At 43.3% G+C, this 23,256-nt stretch overlaps 1 protein-coding gene and 1 pseudogene across 5 annotated transcripts in view; both read left to right on the forward strand.

Annotated features, from left to right (window-relative positions):
- HECW1 (HECT, C2 and WW domain containing E3 ubiquitin protein ligase 1) overlaps positions 1-23,256 on the forward strand; it is a 394,020-nt gene that overhangs the window by 22,993 nt on the left and 347,771 nt on the right. The gene's annotated exons all lie outside the window — the stretch shown is intronic.
- LOC103540045 (actin, cytoplasmic 1-like) lies at positions 2,308-3,376 on the forward strand (annotated as a pseudogene).

Raw genomic sequence — 23,256 nt, forward strand, 5'->3', positions numbered from 1 at the left:
ACCGACCACTCGGATTATATTCAGCCCCAGAGGGACCACAGCCAGACCTTCTAAATCAGGATTTTTCCCTCTGGTCCCATCTTAGCCTCTGATCTTTTGGATGCAGTTGACCTCAATGTTTTAATCCTTCTGAGAATATGCACACAATATGCTTGGACTGTATGTGTTTGTTTATATATTCATTTGTTGCCCTGTGTTACACATTTTCTATGATGGAAAAATTCTCTGAGGGCCTGAAATCTAGGATTAACTAACATTGGGGCCTCATTGAGAAGTGCGGTGACTGCTTTTGTTTCTTAACGTGTGGCCTGGATACTCTGCATCAGAATCTCATGGGGGATGCTAATTAAAAATGCAGATTCCAGGGGCCAGTCCCGGGGCGAGTGGCTAAATTCAGCAGCCTGGGGTTCTCCAGTTCGGCTTGGCTCCTGGGCACAAACCTACACATCACTCATCAAGCCACGCTGTGGCAACATCCCATGTAGAAGAATTAGAATGACCTACAACTAGGATATACAACTATGTACTGGGGCTTTGGGGAGGAAAAAAAGAAAAGAGGAAGATTGGCAACAGAAGTTAGTGCAAAGCCAATCTTCCTCACCAAAATAAAGCCAATCTTCCTCACCAAAATAATGATAATAATAATAATAATGATGATAATAAAAACAATAAAATAAAAATGCAGATTCCAAGCTCCCAGGGTGGGGCCCTGGAATCTGTCCCCTGAGAGTTGGAGCTGTGGCTATTGCCTAAAATCAGCATTTTAAAACAAGTTTCCAGGGTAATTCTTATGTGCACACCGGTGTTCCTCTATGGCAGCTTTGTCTCCAAATTGAGACTTAGAAATGTATTCACACACAGAATCCACTAGGGAGTGGTAGCCCCAGAGGGTAGCCTGGGGCAGGCAGCTCCTCCTTGTGCCAGACCATCAGCTATTGTTCTGAGAAGAGGCCCTGCCTCACTTCTGTCCACACAGTGCCAACAGGCCCTCTGAATATCAGCTCAGGAGTGACACCAGGCTGGCTCCTCACCCCCTGCATCCCTTCCCCACAGGCCTGGCTTCTCTGTCCAGCAGACGTTCCTTCTACTTTTTTGTTTTACCCCTGGAATTTGACAACATAGCTTTTGGATGAGCTGCCAGGCTTAAACATTGGTTCTTTTAGGACACAAATTTTAGCATCCACTTGTTAGCTTCCTGTGCCTTGCGCTCAGCAATGAGTGGCCTTGGCTTGTCTGGGGCATCTGTCAGGGGCGTGAGGTAGACACAGCACCAGGTCCTGGGTTGAGGCCCACTTGGGAGGATGGATGCTGCATTAGCTGCACTTGGGCTTGGCGGTGTTGTAACCACGGGCCCTCTAGGACCAGTTCAACTGACCCCATCTTATCAACAGAGTAATTAAGAGTGGTTTTTCAGGAAGCTGAGAAACAACTCCTTGTCCAGTTCAGGCCAGTTGGGACCACCAACCTGTCAGGTGGGCCTGTGCAAATGCCTGATGAGTGACCCTTTTGATGTCGAGGGGCTGAAAACCCCACCCTCAGATCATGCTAACACCACCGCTTTGTGAACATGCATCCTATGAAGAGCCATGTAGCTTGATGACGCTTGTGTAGATTATCAGTTACCTCCCTTCTCCTTACCTCCAATCACCTGTCTCCACATTTCAGACCGCCCTGCCCTTCATCCCATAAATTTTGCTCCAAGCTCTGGATCGGGGAGACAGATCTCAGAGCGTTGCTTCCTGTCTCCTTACAGATCGATCTTGCCGTAAAGCTTTTTTCCTTTCTCAAAAGCTGATGCTGTCATAATTGGCTCTTTATGCACGTCGGGCAGGAGAACCCCAATTTCGTGCAGTAACAGTGTGGCACTTCAGACTGGAGAGTGGAAGGTCCCTTTTGGATGCCAGCTCTCACCCCCCAGCTTGAAGGTGGGGGTGTGACTGTGGGAGCCCAGCCCCAGCACCTTTATGCAGCTGCTGCTTCAACTGCCTGAAGGACTTTTGGGAAGCTCTTCCTGGCTACCAGCTCCTGGTTCAATTTGCAAAAAGTACTTGGCTATGCCAAGTACACTCACTGGGGAGACTGAGTTGTTTACCTTATTTGATTGCTATTTTGGAGTGGGCAAAAGATATTGATTGCGTTATGAATTTGTATAGCTCAGAAGTCTAGAGGGAAGGAGGTAGTCTTTATTTGTAAACTCAAGAGCACACCTTGTAACCTTCTTGGTCAATATTTGACTTGCTGACCGCCAAGCCTACATCAGCTCCACAAGCACAGCCCTCTCATCACTCTTCCACCTGCAGGCTCACCATGGGTGATGGTACTGCCCTGCTTATGGTTGACAATTGCTCCAGCATGTGTAAGGTCAGCCTTGCAGGCAGTGATGGTGCTGGAGCTGTCTTCCCTTCCATCATAGGGCACCCCCAGCACGGTGGAGGGTGTGGGCCAGAAGGACTCCTATGTGCGTGATGGGGCCCAAAGTAAGAGGGGAAACCCTGGCCCTGAAATACCCCATCAAACATGGCGTCATCACCAGCTAGGATGACATGAGATGATCTGGCACCACACATTCTACAGCGAGCTGCATGTGGTCCCTAAGGAGTACCCCATGCTGCTGACTGATGCCCTCCTGAATCCTAAGGCCAACCAGGAGAAGATGACCCAGATCGTGTTCACACCTCCAGCACCCTCACTGGAGGTACGTGGCCATACAAGCTGTGCTGTCCTTTACGCCTCTAGTCACACCACAGGCGTGTGATGGACTCCTGCAATAAGGTCACCCATACTGTGACAGTCTAGAAAGCGTATGCCCTCCCCCATGCCATCCTGTGTCCGGACCTGGCTGGCCGGGCCCTAAGGGACTGCCTCAGGAGACCCTCACAGAGTGTCACTGCCACAGCCAAGCAGGAAATTGCATGAGTATCAGGAGAAGCTGTACTGTTTTGCTCTGGACTTGGAGCAGGAGATGGCCACCACAGCCTCCACCTCCTCCCTGGAGAAGAGCTGTGAGCTGGCTGATGGTCAAGTCAAAACCATTGGCAACAAGTGGTTCCACTGCCCCGGGGCTCTTCCAGCCTTCCTTCCTGGGCATGGAATCCTGAAGCATCCGTGAAACTACCCCTGACTCTGTCATGAAATGTGACGTTGATGTCCACAGCATGTGATGTCTATGCGAACATAGTGCTGTCAGATGGGACCACTGTGTACCCGGGCATTGCTGATGCGGAAGGAGATACCCCACTCTGGCTCACACATGATGAAGATCCAGATCATCATGCCTTCCATCCGGGCTTCACTGTCCCCCTTCCAGCAGATGTGGATGAGCAAGCAGGAGTACCATGAGTCCAGCTCCCCCACTGTCCATCGCAAATGCTTCTAGGCCGACTGCGTGTTGCACTCTTTCTTGATAAAATCTAATTTGTGCAGCAAACAAGATGACATTGGCATGGTGTATTTATTTATTTATTGTCACTTGACTCAGGATTTAAAAACTGGAATGGTGAAGGTGACAGCAGCCAGTTGGAGTTGCATCCCCAACGTTCTGCAGTGTGACTGAGTGTTTTAATTGTACATTGTTTTTATTCTTTGGTTTTTTTTGAGTCATTCCAAATATCCTGAGATGCATTGTTCCAGGAAGTTCCATGCCTTCCCAAACACCTCCCCTAAGGGGAATGAGGGGAATGGCCCAGACCTCGCCCGAGTCCACTTAAGAGAGGATGATAGCATTGCTTTTGTGTAAATTGCATAATCCAAATCTTTTTAATCTTCTGCCTGAATACTTGCTCTTCTTATTTTGTGTCATTTTGAATGGTCAGTCATCATGACCCCCTTTTTGTCACCCAACTTTCAATGCATGAAGACTTTTGGTCTCCCTGGGAGTTGGCTGAGGTGCTGAGGCAGTTCAAAAAAAGTACACACCTTAAGGAAAAAAAGAAAAAGACTTGACCAGTCCTTTGGCTGGCTGTAGTTGGGGACGGGCTCCTTCAAGTTCTGCCTCGGGGTCACAACTGGAGAAGAATGAGTTGCCTCTGTTGTTGAGCCAAGGTTCGAAAGCCTTAGAGGGGTCTTATGAAATTAATGGGTCAGGGCACCTGAAACTCCCATTTTATCCCATCCCCCCTATCTTTTATTCTGTCCATCCACCTGGACCTGTGCTTTATCCCTTACAATGCCTCAGCCTGGGCACACTGCCTGGCAGGATGACCATGGTGTGCTGGGGTCGGGGTAGGTTTACTCCACAAAAACCTGGCATGTGGAGTGACCTCACTCACCCTCCTCAACAGGAACCACAAAGGACTTGCTCAAATCCCTCATCACGCATCGTTCCCAAGGGAAGAGACCAAGTACCACATCCTTAGTGCTTAGAGCAGCAGTCACAGGTCTCCAGGTTGAGGCCAGAAGAGATCACGGGCTGTGATGCAGTGTTTAGCCAAGCTCTGGTCTGACCTGCCCCGCTGCTGGCCTGAACCCAGCCTGCCTTCTTGGGTCTGGAGGTCACTGCGGAGTGGCCCAGGGACCAAGATGAGTATGCACCCAGAGATGGGGCTGTAATTCGTTGCCCATGATTTCCCTGGGCCTCGGTCTTACACCCTCAACCCCACCCTGATCTGGAAGACCCACACCCTTTGCCTTATCTCAGTGTTGTTGCCAACATTGACTCTGCCACCCCTAGAAAGCTCTGTGCTGCTCTTTGTATCTCCACAGTCCTGGCCTGGTCTGCCACTCCAGGGAGGGGTGTTCTGATAGGATAGAGAGGAGAGGCACCGTGTTGGGAGGGAAGCTCTGAGATAGACCCTCCTGGGTTCCCTTGTTATCAAGCCAGATGCAGGCACACCCCAGAAGCACCCAGATACCACCTCCGGTAGAAGCGCCGAACCCACGACCTGTTCCCAGTGTTGATCACAAAGAGGAGAAATTGAGGAAGCTTTGCTCTGACCAGATGCAATTTCTGCTGACCCAGGGTGTCGGTCTTCATGGAGCTGGCAGCCCTGGCTGCCCCTGTGTCCACAGTCATCTTGCTCTCAGCTGGCTCCATCGCCTGCTGCACTGGGAGGAAAAGTGAGCCTGTGGGAGTGCAGTAGGGCCTCAATCCACACTCCCTCAGGGAGTCCTTTCCCTGGCTGGTAATGGGGGCCTGTGAGGAGGGTGCTGGCTACTCCCTTTCAGCCCCTTCAGTGCAGTGAGCCAGGAATTACATGAAGAGCCCCTGGGGAAATGTGTGGTCCTGGCAGGAGTTGCGCATCTCTGCCTGCTGCATCGGCCATGCCTGCCATCACCTTGGGTGAAGATGCTTCAGCCCTGTCAGTTCTATTTTTCTCCTGGGCCATGTACTCTTTTCCTTTGCGGCTCCCTCCCTCCTGCCTGGTCACCTCAGACTTTGATCAGCAGGTCATAGACCTCTCAGCACAGTATCCGCTTGCAGGGGTGTGAAGCATCTAGAAAAGTGAACTACTGGGGAGTCAAGGGCATGGACTCTCCAGCCATTTTTAGCCGTGGGCCGTGCGCAAGTTTAAAGCTTCAGTGTCTTCATCTGTACAATTGGGATGACTGTTCTACTCATTTCCTAGGATTGTTATTGGCTTAAATGAGGAAATATATGTAATATGATTAACATTGTGACTTGGCGCCGGCCCAGTGTCATAGTGTTAAGTTCGCACACTCCACTTCTGTGGCCCAGGGTTCCGGGGCCTGGATCCTGGGTGCAGACCTACAAACAGCTGGTCAAGCCATGCTGTGGAGGTGTCCCACATACAAAATAGAGGAAGACTGGCACAGATGTTAGCTCAGCAACAATCTTCCTCAAGCAAAAAGAGGAAGATTGGCAACAGATGTTAGCTCAGGGCCAATCTTTCTCAACAACAACAAACACAACACAACATTGTGACTGGCCCATAGTTCCCTTTAATAAGTATTAGTAATTGTTCACTGTTACTCCCCGGTGGTCATTTTACCCTCATCTTAATCTAGACATAGGTGTCCTGAAGCTGCTGGTGACACGGGCTGAGAAGAAAGAAGAACAAAGCGTCAGATTCAATGGGACACCTGAAGCTCTCTGAAGAGCTCCAAAGCTTAAGTCAGGGATTTTGCCTTTTATCTTTCGGTAAGTTAAGATTTATCCACTTTAAGGTTTATCTTCTTGTTCCTAGTTTGAAAAGAACTATTAATGAGCCTAAACACACATACATCCTCACGCCCCAACCCCCCCACCCCAAACAATGACCAAGTTAGAGATACGATATGTGAATCAGACTTTGAAAAGGGAACCACTGTTTCTTAGTAAATTTAAATCTTTCTAAAAATTTAAAACTTCCTCTCACTTTCAAAAACACAAAACATACTTGGGTTTGAGTATGGGAGCTGCGGTGTTTGGCTGACAGCAGTGGTTGCTCCTGGGCAAGCCCAGATCTGGTGGAGAGTTTAACGTTTTATTTCTTATCAGCTTTATAACTCAAGGAAAATGCTTCTGAATTTAAAAAATTTTACCAGCTCTCTAATCTAAGGACAACTCATTCATTTAAATATTGTAGCGCTCTGATCCCTTTGTGATGAGGTGTAGTAACTTTGCCTTCCTAGCCCAATTGATCTACGAAGCAGATGGAGGAGCACGTGACGACCTTCCGCCCCTAGAAGTGTTCAGAGACACTCTGAGGGTCGGTTTATGTATCCTCATCAACCCCGAGAAGGCTCGGTCCCATGGCTACATGTGCGCCATGTGGCCTATCCTGTTGTTTAAGAGGAAGCCCCTACTCCGCCATTCGTCAAGCCCTTGGTGGGCTATCTGTGAGACCCAAATGGTTCGTCCCTTTGCTTCCTAACACATTTCAAGCCAGCTTCTTGACCAGAACTCAGCTGTAGAAGCAGGAAGGCCTTAGGGAAACTTTCCATCACTGAGTGGAAAAATCTGGTAGGACGATAGAACGTTGTTTAAACCTTTTTAAATTTTATTTATTTATTTATTTTGGTGAAGAAGACTGGCCCTGAGCTAACATCTGTTGCCAATCTTCCTCTTTTTGCTTGAGGAAGATTGTCACTGAGCTAACATCGGTGCCAGTCTTCCTCTATTTTGTATGTGGGATGCTGCCACAGCATGGCTTGATGAGCAGTGTGTAGGTCCACGCCCAGAATCCAAACTCCCAAATCCCAGGCCACGGAAGGGGAATGTGTGAACTTAATCACTATGCCGCCAGGCTGCCCCCTAACCCTTTGTTATTTTTAAATAATAGTTTTCTTTTTTCTCTGTCTATAGAGATCCATATCCATTATAGAAAATTGAGAAAAAGATCTCACAGGGTTTTTTCTATCACCAGATGAATACATATACGTACACACACATATTTTAACCTTTTGTAACTCCTTTTTTCTCTACAATTTATTGCAATAACATCTCAAGATTATTTTGATACTATTTTGTTGATTCTTAGATATAGATATATTCCAATTTATTTAACCAAACTCCTGTTGTTGGGCATTTATAGGTTCTTACCACTTTTCACTGTTTTAATAATGATAAGATAATCTTCCTTCTGGATTAATCTTTTGGCACATCTGTTATTAAATATGTGCTCCTTTTCTGTCTGGCTTCATTCATTTAGCATAATGATTTGGAGGTTCATCCATGTTGTAGCATGTGTCCTCAGTACTTCGTTTCTTCTTATGGCTGAATGACACTCCATTGTATGTGTATATCAAAATTTGTTTATCCTTTCTTCAGTTGTGGACATTTGGGCTACCTTTTGGCTGTTGTGAATAATGCTGCTGTGATCATGTATTTATTTGTTTTTACTACTTTTGGGTATAAATCTAGGAAAGGACTTGCTGGGTCCTATGGTAATTCTGTGTTTAACTTTTTGAGGGATTATGGCATTTTCAAAAATAGACTTTTAATTTTACAACAGTTTCAGATTTACAGAAAAATTGAGAAGGCATTACAGAGAATTCCCATATATCTCACACCCAATTTCCCCTACTATTAACATCTAATATTAATATAGCATATTTGTTACAGTTCATTAACCCATATTTATTTATATATTATTAGTAGTGAAAGTCCATACTTTCAGATTTCCTTAGTTTTTACCTGATACCTTTTTTCTGTTCTAGGATTCCATCCAGGATAGCAAATTACATTTTAGTCACCATGTTTTCTTTGGCTCCTCTTGGCTGTGACAATTTCTCAGCCTTGCCTTGTTTTTGATGACCTTGACAGTTTTGAGGACTGCTGATCAGATATTTGTAGCCTGTTCCTCTATTGGGATTTTTTTCTCCAAATTAGCCTAGGGTTGTATGTTTTGAGGAAGAAGACCACAGAGGTAAAGTACCATTTCATCACAGCATATCAAGGGTACATGCTCTCGGCGTGACTCGTCACTGTTGATGTTGACCTTGCTCAGCTGGCTGAGGTGGTGTTTGTCAGGTTTCTCCACTGTGATGTTCCTCTTTGTTCCCCTTTCCACACAATGGTCTCTGGAAGGAAGTCACTACGTGCAGCTCACACTTAAGAGTGGGGCTATGCTCCGCCTCCTTGAGGGCAGAGCATCTGCATAAATTATTTGGAATTCTTCTCCACCGGAGATTTGTCTCTTCTCCTCCACTGTTAGTTTATTCAATCATTTATTTATATCAGTATGGACTCATGAGCATTTATTTTATACTTCAAGTTATAAACCAATGATGCATTATTTATTTTCTTGCTCAAATTCTTCCAGCTTTGGCCACTGGGAGCTCTTTCAGTTGACTCCTGTGTCCTTCTGACATACCGCCATCCTTGTTGTTGGGGTGGCGGGGGGGCGGTGGTTGTTTGCTTTTCTTGAGCATTTCCTTGCTTCCTGGCACTACAAAGCGTACCCAGGCTCATCTGGTATATTTCTTGTTTCTATCCTAGAATCAGCCATTTCTCCAAGGAGCTCTGGTTTCTTTTATTGAAGAATGGAATTAGATAGACGACAAAATCTGGGTCTTAGGTTTTATAGCACTTTTGATGTTCAAAACCCCATGTAATTAAATTTTACTTAGTAAGATTATCAATCTTTGACTTAATATTTTCTCACTGTGCTTTTATTTTTAAAATGCCTTCTTTCTAAGAATAGGTGGATGATGACTTAGGAATTTAGAAGTAAATAATATTCACGTATGTCCTTTTAATTATTTATTGGTTTTATTTATTTTTTTATTTGCTGAGGAAGATTTGCCCTGAGCCAACATCTGCTGCCCATCTTCTCCTTTATGTATATGAGCCACTGCCACAGCATGACCACTGACAGGTGAGTGGTGTTAGTCCATGCCTGGGAACTGAACCCAGGCTGCCAAAATAGAGCACACCAAACTTAACCATCAGGCCACTGGAGCTGGCCCTCTTGGTGTTATTTTTTAACATTTGAATCTTTAAATATACAAGCTATATTTTTGATGCATAGTATAAAGTAGGTATTTTACATTTTTCCAAAATAAATTACTAGTTCTCTTAATAAGATTTACATTATACTTTTTAAGTAATTTTTCCCTATTCTTTGAATCTTGAGATCTGGATTGCTTGGATTATGGGTTAAGCTGTGTGAACTCAATCTAGTCCATAGGGCCACTTAATACAGTTGAGAGAATGTGTCACTGGTAAAATCAGAATTGTTTTGCTATCTCCTTTTTTCTTATATCTTAATAAACAGTTTCTAGATGCAATGGATGCATGTCTTCTTGCTGTGGAAGTCTAGAGAATATGCTTCTTCCCTTAATTGAAAAGTCTATCTGCTCTAATATATAGCCACCATAGATAACTTCAAATTCTCTGCTGCCCAAGTGTTACTGGGGTGTGGTTGTGAGAAACAGAACACATGAAACGTTTTCTGAAAGATCTGTGGTCTATCCGACAGTCTGTATATTTTGCATGTTACTCCCAGGGCGGAACAGAGCAAAAGAAAACAAAGCAGAAGCAGACTCTAGTCCACCAGTTTTGGTCTTTTGTAGATCGGCCGGTGCTTTGGTTTTGGCCCCATTCTTGCGCTATGGGAAGCTGTGAGAAGCAGCTGCACTGAAACTGGAGCTGGGTACCTGAGGGTTATCATAAATATTCAATAAGATTACCTTTTGACCTCATTATGAAAAGAAGTTAATCTTGTCAATTTGCTGTTTTCCTCTTTAACCTGAGGGTCACAAGGATTTATGAGCTTGTTTTACAGAAGAAAGAGAATGCCTTTAAGGATCACCAGATAACCAGCCCCTAGCTGCCATTGACTCCAGAAGTCAGATTGCCCGGGGGTTTATCAGGAGTGAAAGAAACATGGATTACCGGATTACCCCTTTGTTTCTTTGAAACTCCTCCTGCCAAGCCCCTTAGCTCTATAAAACCCTCTGCCTTCTTCTCTTGTTAAGGTGGATTTGAGAGAACCCGTGCTCCCACCTTCTCATTTTGGTCAATTCGAATAAGCTTTCCACATCTCCAAGCATTGATTTCTCAGTGATTGGCTTACTGTGCATCAGGCACATGAATTTGAGATTAAAAGGTTCAGTGTCAAAACCACACTCGGATTCATCATTTGGGACCTTTGTGATGGAACATTGGTCCTCTCCATCACCCTCCATCTCCTTTATGCTGACCTTAGGAAGAATGCTTATCAGGCTCGTGGGTTGGCAGAAACTTCCCCAGCATGATTGGTGGTTAGTTTTTTCTTATGGTCGCTGTTTCCTCTACCAATGGTATTTCACTCTTTTGTTTTACAGACAGGAAGCTCAGAGCCAAATCATTGGTCCATTTACAGCAAAATGTTTGCCTCTGACTGAATTTTACCATCCTGGTTCCGAGTTTTGCTTTGTTCTTTTCCATTTAATTTTCTATGGTATTGGATTTAAGGTTTATCTGCCTCAGCACTATTGACATTCTGGGCCAGATAATTGTTTCTTGTGGGGGTCTTCCCTGGGCTTTGTAGGATGTTTAGCAGCATCCCTGGCCTATGCTAATAGCAGCCTCCCCACCCCCATTTTAGCCAGAAAAAATGTCTCTGGACTTTTCCAAATGTCCCCTGGAGAGCAAAATTGCCCTTGGTTGAGAACTACTGAATTATATGTACTTATGTCATCACTAAAGTATTTTTGGCTCTAAGGCAATGTATACAATTTTAAATTAATAATAAATAATGAAATGAATAAGCCTTAACAGGTGAAAAAAGAGGGGAATGGAGCATTTATATATGGATCTAGAAATCAGAGCCTTAATAAGTTACCCAAGCATCATTGTTACAGCTCCGAACCCCTGTGAGTGTATTCACCTGGTGATTCTAGAGTGGGAATTAGCCCATGGAAGCTGCCATGCTTTTAAAGAGAGAAGCTTCTGAAGCAGAGAAATAGAGGCTGTGTGATGGACCAGCCTCCTCTGGGTATGCCCTCTCCAGTCGTTTATAGACAAGGAAGACGAGTGGCAGTATCAGCAGCCAGAGGTATCAGGGCCCTGGCCAAGCCCACGTCCACACGCAGGCAGCGCTCCTCCAGTGCGTCCACTGGCCAGTAGAGTGTGGCGTGTAATTCAGAACATGTGGACATGAGAAAATGAAGACAAGATTGAGTGAGCCATGGAGACCATCAAATTAGGACATAAGAAATGGGTTATTTGGCACTTCGGGGGGTCTTATTGCTTCTAAAGACTATTTTAAGGCTCCTTTATGTGTAACACAATTGTATACCCCTTCAGGAACTCGCCTCTGGCCAACAGTGGGTAATGGAAATTTTGTACTTTCAGAATTTTCTGTGAAAGACCATTAAAGTTGTCTATCATTTGAGGAAACTTTTACCAAGCTTTCAAAGCCAGAGCTAAAGAATAATAGTAGCATGCAGGCAAACATTTTAATGCACTTCTGATTTTTCTAATGGAAATACAGATTTAATCATGCAAGAACGTGATGTGTGGTTTTTTTTAACCACACTTCAGGCTAAGAGATCTTTCATCTGAATAGGTAATTGAGCTCTACACTGTTTCAGCCTGTTGAAATGGCACATAGAGTGCATTTTGCCCTTTGCTTGAAGAAGCAGGATTTCATTTGGCTCTCAGGGTACATTCCTTTGCAAGAGAAGCACAAGCTAGTTTTTCTTTTGTGTTTGCAGAACAGCTGAAATGAAGGAATAGAGAAATGTTGAGAAGTCCTTTTAAGAGCAGAGCTCTAAAACTCACTTCCACACTCTTGATGACTTGAGTGCCCAGAACTTGCTGACACTTAGCTGTGGAATTTTTAGTATCAAGGGTAAGCAAAGAGTTGTTCGGGAAACAATGGGTTTCTTTAGTTTAAAATCAGGTTGTGCCTTTTGTTAGAAAGCCAGTGGTGACACTCCACTTCCCGACTCCAGGGTTCTCCAGTGATGGGCCTTGATGGAGCTGTACTAGGATGTGAATATTAAGAGAGTTTAGATTGAGAAGGGACTGGCCACTGACCACAGCAGTCTTGCCAAAATGGTGTTTTGGTTAATTGCACAATCTTGTTTAGTTTTCGGTCTTCCCTACTCAACAGTGAGCCTTGTTTTGCTAAACTCTGCATCGCTCTACCTATTACTGTGCCAGAAGCATAATAGGTACTTAATACATGTTTGAGTTAATTCATATTTAGTGATATGGACGATATGCAAAGATCCCCAAAAGGCACAGCAATCATATTCATAAGAATTGTTCCCAATTCTCGAGAACCTGTTTTGTATCATGTGGCAATTTAGGTTCTCCTGGAAGTGGACTTTGAGATGGAGTTGGGTGTTTGGGATGTGAGAGTGCCTCTGGAGCTAAAATGGGTTGTTCCGTGTGGGGTCAAATTGGCTGGTCCTCGCTATCCTTGTCTTTGCATATGAGTCACCATTGGAATGGCATGATCTTGGGTGAGGTAGCTCTTTTCCTCTGAGGCCAACCTTGCAGAGGCTGAAGGCACAGCTGAAGCTGTGTGCCGACAGCACTCCCAACAGCTGGGCCACATCTGCATGCACGTCTCTGTGTCCATCACATGCCAGCTTAGTTCCCTAGGTGCTTTCCATGTATTATCTCTTGTCTTCACTATTATCCTTAAAGTTAGCTACTGTTTCCTTTGATTTACAAATGCAGAAACTGACGTTGAGGGAGATTAAGTAGCTTGCCTAAGAATACCCATGGAGCTAAAATGAGCTTTGAAGCACACAGATCACTCAGGAATCTTGTTACAATGCACATTCTGATCCAGTAGGTCCCGTGTGGGGCCTGAGAGTCTGCATTTCTAACAAGCTGTCCGGTGATGCCAGCATTGCTGGCATCTGAGGTCTCAGAGACTCTGAGGTCTCCTCCAACACTGAAATTCCATGCGTCTCGAACATGTAGGGACAGCTCTTCCATACAGAAGAATTCCAGTTGATAAATATAGAAGAAATTAAGGAAATAGAAAGTCACCATTATAATACCCAGTGATAATTGTTTCAGGTAAGATCTGTGGTTAGATGCTAAAATTCGAAGGTAAAAGTTTAAGGAGAAACATGATATTTGCACGATATCAAAGTGTCTCCCCCCAAATATTTATTGACTACAAAGGGAAAAATAATGTTTACTGCAGACACTACGTTAACCAAGTGATCCAAGTTGATATCACTAGTAATGAGACATATCGACATCATGCACCTCCTGTATGATGCCTGAGAAGGACACATCACTTCCGTGTATTCTCTTGCAAAACACACAACCTCAATCTAATCATGAGAAAATAATAGACAAACCCAAACTGAGGGCTATTCTACAAGATAAGTGACCAGAACTTTTGAAAAGTGTGAAAGTCAGGAAAGACGAGAAAAGATGGAGGAATGGTCACCGACTGGAGGAGACCAAGGAGACAGGACAAGTACAATTTGGGATCCTAGACTGGATCCTGGAATAGAAAAAGGACATAAAAATGTGCAAATAAAGTCTCTTGTTCATAGAATTGCACAACTACTTAGTTTTAACAAATGCATCATGGGAATGCATGACGTTAACATTAGGCCGTGCTTGGTGGCAGTTAAACCAGGATTCTCTGTTCTATTTTTGCAAGTTTTCTGTAAGTCAAAATTATTTAAAAATAAAAAGTAAAAAAAAAGAAGAAAAAGAGTAAAACAATCTATAAGTATATCCTTCAAAACTTCTTTCAGACATTTTTATATACAAAAGCACTCATACAATAGAGTTGTTTAGACTTTCTATATCACATTGCTTGTAAATAATGATGATTTTGCTCTTAATTTTCTATTATTTATATCTCTTCTCCTATCCCCAGCCCAAAGCTAGAACTCAGATCATTCGAAATCATTGTGATGGTCTTAGATATCCTTGCAGCATCGCTGACTGTGGAGGTTTTACAGTCAAAAATCATAACTAACATTTATTGTGTTTACTGCAAACCAGGCACTGAGCTAAATGCTTTAAATGCCTTCTCTCGTTATTCTGCCCAATAACCCTATTGTTATCACTAATTTACAGAAAAGGAAATATTTAGAGAAGTGAAATAGCTTGCTCAAGTTCACATAGTAGTAATCTGTGAAGCCAGGATTTCAACCGAGGTTATCTAGCTCCCAGACCTAAGCTTTGAGTTACATTATCCATAACACTGCTTAATAATATTAACAATTGATTTCGGATAGGTTTTTTTTTTTTTTTTAACATGGAAGGATACCATCACTGAAACAACGTTTGAAAGATGAGATCAGAATGACCAAGAAACCAGTATGTGTTTTAAGGTCCTCAACCCAGTATAGGCAAAGCAGGGTGTCCTTAAGAAGATGGGTTTTCCAGGAAACCCCTCAAATCCCAGGCCTGAGCCACTGCAGTTGGAGGGGCAGGGGCGGGCAGAGGTGATGAAGGACCTCAGTGTCTGACCGGCACCCCCGACCCTGGCAGCCTCATCCCTCAGCTTCACTTGGCCGCTGGCTTACTGGGTGCAGTGGGCATGGGCTGCAGCTGGCTCTTATCTGGGCAGTGGAAGGACCCCTGACTCCTGCTCACACAACAAATACAGATAAAAAGAAAAAGAAAAATGGGTTCATGTGCTCCTTCCTGACTTCCTCCAGGCACCCACAGCTCTGACTACAGAGATGTCCCTATGGTTCCAAGGAGAGGCTGGAGGAGTGAGTGGGGCTGAGGGGCTGTTTGGGAACCAGGACTGCTCAGCTCATTGACAGAAGCCATCCAGTGCCCCTTTGACCTGTCCAGGCACAGGCAAGGAGCACGATGGCACTGGTGAGTTGGAGAACAGTCTCAAAGCTTTCTGTGTCTTGTCTGTGCAAAGGAGTAAAAAAATAGAAGCCTGTTTTTTTTGTTTTTGCTTTTTTTTTTTTGCAGGGAAAGATTGCCCCTGAGCTAACATCTATTGCCAGTCTTCCTCTCTCTCTGTCTTTTTTTCCCCTCCCCAAAGCCCTGGTACATGGTTGTATATTCTAGTTGTAGGTCCTTCTAGTTCTTCTGTGTGAGCCACCACCACAGTATGGCTACCAACAGACGAGTGGTGTGGTTCCACGATCAGGAACGGAACTCAGGCTGCCAAAGTGGAGCGCACTGAACTTAACTGCTAGGCCATCAGGGCTGGCTCCCCTTTCTTGTTTAAGTGTTTAAAACAATAAATCCAGAGTGGATCCTAGGACAGCTAGACAGGAAGAAAATTAGCAGCTGCAGTTAAGTACTTAAGAACTCTTAATTAGGAAAAGTAAATTACACCAATTTTGAGCTCTGATAAAAAGCAGAGCTCATTAGGAAGCTTTTTAAAAAATTACTTTTTAATAAAATTACAAAAGAAACACATGATAACAAAAGTCTAATACATGAAAAACTACCATATAAAGAAAAAATTATTCATTGTAATGCTCTCACATTTTGGGGCATTTTCCTTCGGCCTGAGGCTAGAATCTATGTCTTAGTCATCTTCATACTTCCAGAGTCTCTCTGGTGTCCGGGCCAGAGCAGGCCCTCAAGAGATGTTCACTGAATTGAGTGAATGAATTATGGGGTATCCTCCGTCATTCTTTCCTCTCCTCCCTTTCTTATTGGCCAATATTGATCAGTGGTTATTTCTTTTATCTTGGAAACTAATGAATAAAATTTATAATTAAAATGAATTTGACACACATAATGAAATAAAAGTCATAGATGTTTCAGCAGTAACACAACTGTAATGTCAAGGAGATATATAAAGCTGTCTATTTCTATGTTCGTTTCAGTTAGTCTCAAAAAAGAGAAACTGACATTGTAGACCATTGTCAGTGAGTAAAGATATTAATGAGTACTAATTAATAACGTCATGATTCCTTCTCGGAACCTTTTTGGGCAGCCCTTAATACTGTCCTCAAATATTTCTGGCTCACCATCTTCTGGATATGTGGTGGGATTATACTTCACTGCCTCTTGAAGTTAGGTAAGCTCATGTGACTTGCATTGGCCAATGGAATATGAGTGGAAGTGATGTGTGTTCCCTCTCGGTTGAGATTTATGAGGTCATTCACCACAGTCTCTTTCCACACAGAGGTGATTGGGAAAGTGTGTGTCAAGCTGAAGCTTCCACCAGTGTCTATCCCTGATAAACAGATCTTCCTACCAACTGAGATTTGACATGTAGTGTGATTCAGAAAAGAAATTTTTGTTGGATTAAGTCAATGAGTTTCAGTGGTTTATTTGTAAGTTAGTGTAATTTAGCCTTTCCTGCCAGACATACATTGATTCACAAACCTGGGCATTGTGCTAGGCATAGTGGAAAACAATACTAATAAAATATGCATCTTTAGTTCAAAGGAGTTTTCATTCAAATAGGAGAGGCAGTACACAAAGTACCATTCCCCCATAAGTATAATAAGTCAACATTTATAAGATGCATTAAAAGTTGTGGGAGGTATTGCTTTAGGTACAATGGCTTCAATTAAACGTCTTTAGTAAACCCCGGAGATCTCATAGTTGAAAATGAATTCTTTCCAGTAGCTTCTATCAAGCACTCAGAAGTTTTTTTATCAGCAGATTCATTCCTCTGGCTGTCTTATTTCAGACCAGAGTAAGAAAAAATTAAAATGTTTTCATATTTGACATATAAATTTTCTCTGAGTAGACTATTAAAATAATAATTTTGACTCATACTGATATGAAACCATTGCTCTAATCTTAGGATAATAAATTACCATGTGAAATTAGGCAGTGACTTACTCTGTCACAGGGTTTGCTTTCATAAGGATAGAATTGATATGCTCTTGTCAAAATCAGATTCACTCACATCCACAGAAACGTAGAACACCAACTTTGGCCTTAGTCTGGTCTGGTCCTTGCTCCCCACTGATGAGATGTGAAGTCTAGCCTAGTGACTTCCGGTATCACAGCTTTAGTTTTCCTATCTGTACGGTGGAAACAATAAAGCTCTTACCTGTGAAGCTTCTGTGAGCATTGACGGAGGTAAGTCAGGAGGCACTTTGTGCATAGTACCTTATTCATAGGAGCCGCTCAAAAAACATCTACTAAACAGTACTAATTAGTATTGTTATTCATTCCAGTTTCTCTTTCAATAGACACACTGTTTCCCCAATTTTTTAAAGTTAAAAGGCAATAAATAAAGTTAAAAGGCAAAAAATAACCAGTATGGGTGATTATTATTCATAAACAATCAACAATTAAAGTATTGGGAAAACATACCAGTTTCCCAATTTTCTTTGAGAACCTTTTGTTTATGATCTTAAGGGAGTGCCTTAAATTTTTTTCTTACATATTTATTATAGAACTTTTAGAAACTAGAGACAAGTGAAAAGAATCAAGCAACAACAAAATATGGATAAGCAAAGAGAACAAAGAAACAAAAATTTACCCATTATCTCAAGATCTAGAAATAACTATTATTAATACTTTGGAATATATCCTGCAAGGATTTTTTTACGTATTTGTGGGAGTATATAAAAAATATGTATGATACACATTTTTAAATGACAAAGTGATCATGTTCTGCTCTTTAAAAATTTAGTATTCATGACCACCTTCGGTATGAATATTCATTCTGCACAATCCTTTTTTGTGGCCTCATGAGCTGCCTATCTTTCTCTGCCCCTCGAAATCCCTCTCTACGCTTTATACTCCTGTTCCCAGGGACTGCCTGGGGTGGACCACAGCAGGGGGCTCCCCTGCCCTCTGAGGTCAGCCAGTGGAGAGCACCAACAGAGGATCGGAGATGGGGAGGAAAGGGAGGTGGGGTATTTCTTCTATGGCTGCCTCCCTGTGGGGTCATTGGGGATTTTTTGAGTCGTCTCCCCACCCCAACCTGAGGTCACAGTTCCAGCCAGGCAATCATTCCCAGCCAGCTACATCTCTCTGCATGACCATTCCCTCCAGGGCTGATAATGCAGCCCCACTGTCACCAGCCTCAGATCCTGTACCCCACTGTGGTTTACTTACTTTTGTAATGGTCCCTTTTGTAAAATTCTTCAAACTACCAAATTTGAGTGTCCCAGCTAATTCCTCCCAGGACCCTGATTTATACACTAAGGGAGAGGTTCTTAAGCTGTAATGCACATCAGAATCACCTGGAATGTTTCTCAAAACACAGATTGCTGGGCATGACCCTCAGGAGTTCGTGACTCATTAGGTCTGGGGAGGGCCAGAGAATTTGCATTTAACATTCCCAGATGAAGCTGGAGCCGCCAGTCTATGCACCACACTTTGAGAACCATTGCGCTAAGCATTCCTCCATTGTGTGAATCTCACAGTTTGTAACCAACCATTTCTCCCTTATACAAGTAACTCCGACATTTATATCCTTTTAGCTAATCTTTACACACAGACTTGTTGGTTTCCTTCAAAAAATTTCCTAAAAATAGAAAATGTTGAGTATATGTGTATGCAAATTTTCAAGGTTTTTGATCTTTATTGACAGTTTGCCATCTGAAAGTTTTTATAAATTTATAATTCTACCACCATATATGAAAGTCAGTATTTCATGTATCTTTGAAAATACAGGACACATTTTATCATATTAAAATCCTTGCCAATTGATAAATGGGAAAATGAAACTATTGTTTTACTCGGAGTTATTCTGAGAACTAGTGAGATTAAACAGATTTGCAAATACTTTGGTCCATCTGACAGTGTTGATTTGTGGGTGGCATCTCCATGATCTTTGCCCATTTTCTGTGCATCTGTAATTTAAGATACCCTTCATTTGTAGAGAGTACCAACCTTTGTTTTTTTATATGTTTTCAATATTTCCGTCAGTTTATTGTTTGCCTTTGGTCTTTGTTTATGATTACTTTTCATACAAAGAATTTTTTTCTTTCTGTAGTGAGAGCTCTCCATCCTTCACTTCTGGTGTCAGGTTTTAGCCTCCTGTTTAGAAAACCAGAAGCCACCTTCATCCCCAACAGGATGAACCATCCACCTGTGTTTTATGCTAATACTTCCATGGTTTTCTTTTTATATTTCAATATTTAGACTTTATTTTGATAAGAGAGAGATACAGTGCTTTCCCTCCAAATGTCCTAGAACCATTTGTTGAATTATTCATCCACTCTCCAAGGTTTGGAAATGCCACCTTTATGAATTTGCAACGTCTTAAATGCATTAGGGTTTGTTTTAGAATTTCTTTCTGTCCCAGTGATCTGTTGACCCCATCTCAGAACTACACGGTGAATCATTGACATTTAAAACGCTTTTAGTGCATCTCGTTAATTTCCTTTTTCTCCCCCAAATTTCTTTAGCAATTATAATGGCTTACTATTTCCAAATAAGGTGTTATTTTGTCTAGTTCCCTCAGAAAGGCCAATAAAATTGTGACAAATTTCACCTCAAAGACAAGCTTTTTTTTTTCACAAGGTTCAGCCCTTCAATTCTTCCACCCTCGGTTCTGTCCCTTTTTTCCTTTGATTTCATTTGGGTTTTGTTTGTTTACCTTATTCAATTTATTTACCTTATTTAATTTTTGTAACTTATCTTTCCTTCATTTCTATAGCTTATTTCTTCTTCTGAGTCACCCATTGTCTTGAGGAGATGTGGCTCCAGGTGTGTGTCCCCTGGGCCCTGAGGGAGGCAGGGCTGGAGGGGCGCAGGGCAGCGGTCTCTCTTGCCAGGTCCAGGTGGGGCTGCATGTCGTGACTGACTGGGAATGAAGAGTGAAAAAAGAATTTGACATAGTGTCATTTTTCCACAGGGCCCCTTTTGCAGTTGCTCATTAGTTTTATGATATTATTTTTTGAGATTACTTTGGGGTTTTTTTTCTTTTAATGCTATCGATACAATTATTTTCTCATGATTCTGTTGAATGACATTCCTATCAATAATGTTTTAGACTTGGCCTGAGAATGAGAATTGCTGATGGAGCGAAGGTAGGCTAGACATGGTCAGGTGTGTTGAGGGCCCACGTGGGGGCGTGGAGAAGAGAAGAGTTAGCATGTGCTTTTCCCTGGACTTCTCTCTGGTTCCCTCTGCCCAGCCAGGCACGCCCTATTAAAATCAACCCCTTCGCCCCAGACACACCCTTCCCCACTTTCCTGGTTCACATTTTCTTCTATTGCACTTCTCATCACCTGACACACTGTATATTTTCTTATTTATTTCGTTTATTGGCCATGTCATCCGCTACTTAATTTTTCTGTGTCCTCCGCTGGAATAGAAGCTGCAGGAGGCTTGGGTGTTCTGCTTATTTCCTTCTCTGTGTATCCTCGGCATCTATAACACTCTTTTGCACCTATTAGGTGGGCTCACAAATATTTGACTAAGTGAATGAAGACCTGGACCCCCTTTCCCCCTAGAGGTGCCCTGCAACCTCTGAACACCCACCCACCCCACCCCCCCCCCCACACACACACATGCACAATTCCTCAGGCTGAGACTTAATCAGCTTGCAGAACTCAACTAATGGGTCACATCTTCCAGAAAGCTCTCTGTGTTAGTCCCCTCCTCCAGGCTGGCTTCCCCTCCTCAGATATCCTGTAGTAAGCATGTGAGCAACACTGTGGCACACCTGTCTGCTCACTTCTGTCTCATCCTCCAGACCGTGGCCTGGCCCTCAGAGCACACTAGCTCCTGTGTCTCCAGATCCTTGTGTATCACAGCGCTTGACTCATAGCACAGGCCTGGTCAGCGTCTGTTAAATACACTAGTGCAAGAGTTCTGTACAGTTCTTCAGTCAGAACTGGAACCACGAGACGCTCAACACAGGGAGTGTATTTTATCTTGCTCTGGCTGTGAAAGATATTTCAAATAAAGCTTTCAGGTAAGGCAGGCTGGGGAGGTAGGAAACTCCCCATTCCTTAAGGTATTCAAGCAGAGGCTGAGTAACAACTGTCAGTGGGGCTTGTGGAGGTGATTACTGCATTCATTATCTTGGAGGGTGAACTAAATAACTTCTGAGGTCCCCGTGTCACTAAGATTCAGTGATTCTGTTATTCCTGGCCAATTAAGCTTATGTCTTCAATTTTTCCTTGCATTTTTCTCCTAGCCTTCATTCCCTTTATTCCCCTCTCTACAAAGTTGGTTTGTCGTGTCACTCGTGTGCGTTTGTGTCCTCTAAATTCTGCCTGCAGCTACGATCCATCTCCTGTTAATTCCTTGAGAAATGTGGGTGCTTTTCATCTGCTTGCTCCTTTCACAGCCCATTTGTCTTTATTGAATATGCAAATGTGATGGAAGCATCTGTCACTGGCTCTGTGATCTCTCTTTTTCCATAAATGATGGAAGGAGAAAAATGATTTCATGTTATTAAACACCATAAACAACTTGATGTCCGTTTCAGTGAACATCAAGATTTATCGATCAGTACGTTTACCTGCCTGCCTACTGAATCACTCTTCATCTTACAAAACAAATTAAAATTAAAGAAGGAACTACAAAATAAATGCAAGATAATTTTTAAAACTTACTTATCAGTGTATTAGTTTCCTAGAGCCGCCAGAACAAATTGCTATGAACGTGATGGCTTGAAATGATAGAAATTTATTCTCTCAAGGTGCTGGAGGCCAAGTCTGAAATCAAGGTGTGGCAGGACCGCGCTCCTTCCAAAGGCTCCAAGAGAGAATCTGTTCCCTGCCTTTCGAGCTTCTGGTGGCTGCATCCGTTCAATCTCTGTCTCCGTGGTCACACTGCCTCCTCCTTTTCTGTGTGTCTCTTATAAAGACACTTGTCATTGGATTTAGAGCCCACCCGGATAATCCAGGATGATCTTCTCATCTCAAGATCCTTGACTTAATTACATGTGCACCCTTTTTCCAATTAAGGTCACATTCACAGTCCCCATAGATTAGGATGTGGACATAATTTTTGGCGGCCCCCATTCGTGAGACTATAGGTGTTAAGCCGGGAGACCTAGTAGGGAGAAAGGGAAACTGAGTAAGATCTCACGTGGAGATCCTGGGAGTGTCCCTTTATACTGAGTTAGTGGTCCTACAGACAAAGATCCCATAGTCCTATGACATATAATAATAGAAGCTATGATTTATGATGCACTTGTTTCATGCCAGGCATTGTTCTAACTTTATAAGCATCATCTCAGCTAATTTTCTCAACAAGTCTATGAGGAGGTAACTATTAATATTGTCATTTTATAGATGAAGAAAATGAGTCTCAGAGAAGTTAAGATACTTGCCTATGGTCACACGAGCAATGGTGGAAGAGTCGCTTACATTTGTTAGAGCCCACGGCCTGTGTTGGGAACCAGGACTGCTCGGCTCATTAACAGAAGCAGTCCAGAGCCCTTGTGACCTGCCCAGGCACAGGCAAGGAGCACGATGGCACTGGAGAGTTGGAGGAACAGTCTCAAAGCCTTCTGTGTCCTGTCTATGCAAAGAGCTCCCAGTGAAAAACAAAACAAAACAAAAAACAGCCAGGTTTCCAGAAAAATTGTTCTCCACTGATTGGTTATTGAAGAAAAGAATTCAAACAACATCGGATTTATCATTAGTTTAGGATAGCAAATACATTTCCTCTTGGAGAAGATCAGAAACCACCCCTGGAAAGCAGATCATGGTTGATAGCTCACACGTGCGCGCACACACACACCACGTGGGCACTGACAGGAGTGCCGTTTGCCCGCCGCCTCCCTTGTTCTGTGTGGAGAGCAGTGCTATGAAGGGTGGGGAGCCGGGGCCAGACTCTGCTTCTCTGCATTCCTAACCCACCATGACCATGACCAAGCTCCCTGACCTTCCATGTGAAGATCCAAGCTAATTCGCGGACCACCTGCCTGTCACCCAGGGAGCCGGCCATGGGTCACCCACTGACCACTGGACCCCCGCATGCTCCAGGTTTTCTTTCCCACCAGCCAGAAACCAGGGTCTCTTGGATATGACCTCTGGGTGCCC

The sequence above is a fragment of the Equus przewalskii genome, chromosome 4 (genome assembly GCF_037783145.1).
Source record: "Equus przewalskii isolate Varuska chromosome 4, EquPr2, whole genome shotgun sequence".
NCBI classification, from domain to species: Eukaryota; Metazoa; Chordata; class Mammalia; order Perissodactyla; family Equidae; genus Equus; species Equus przewalskii.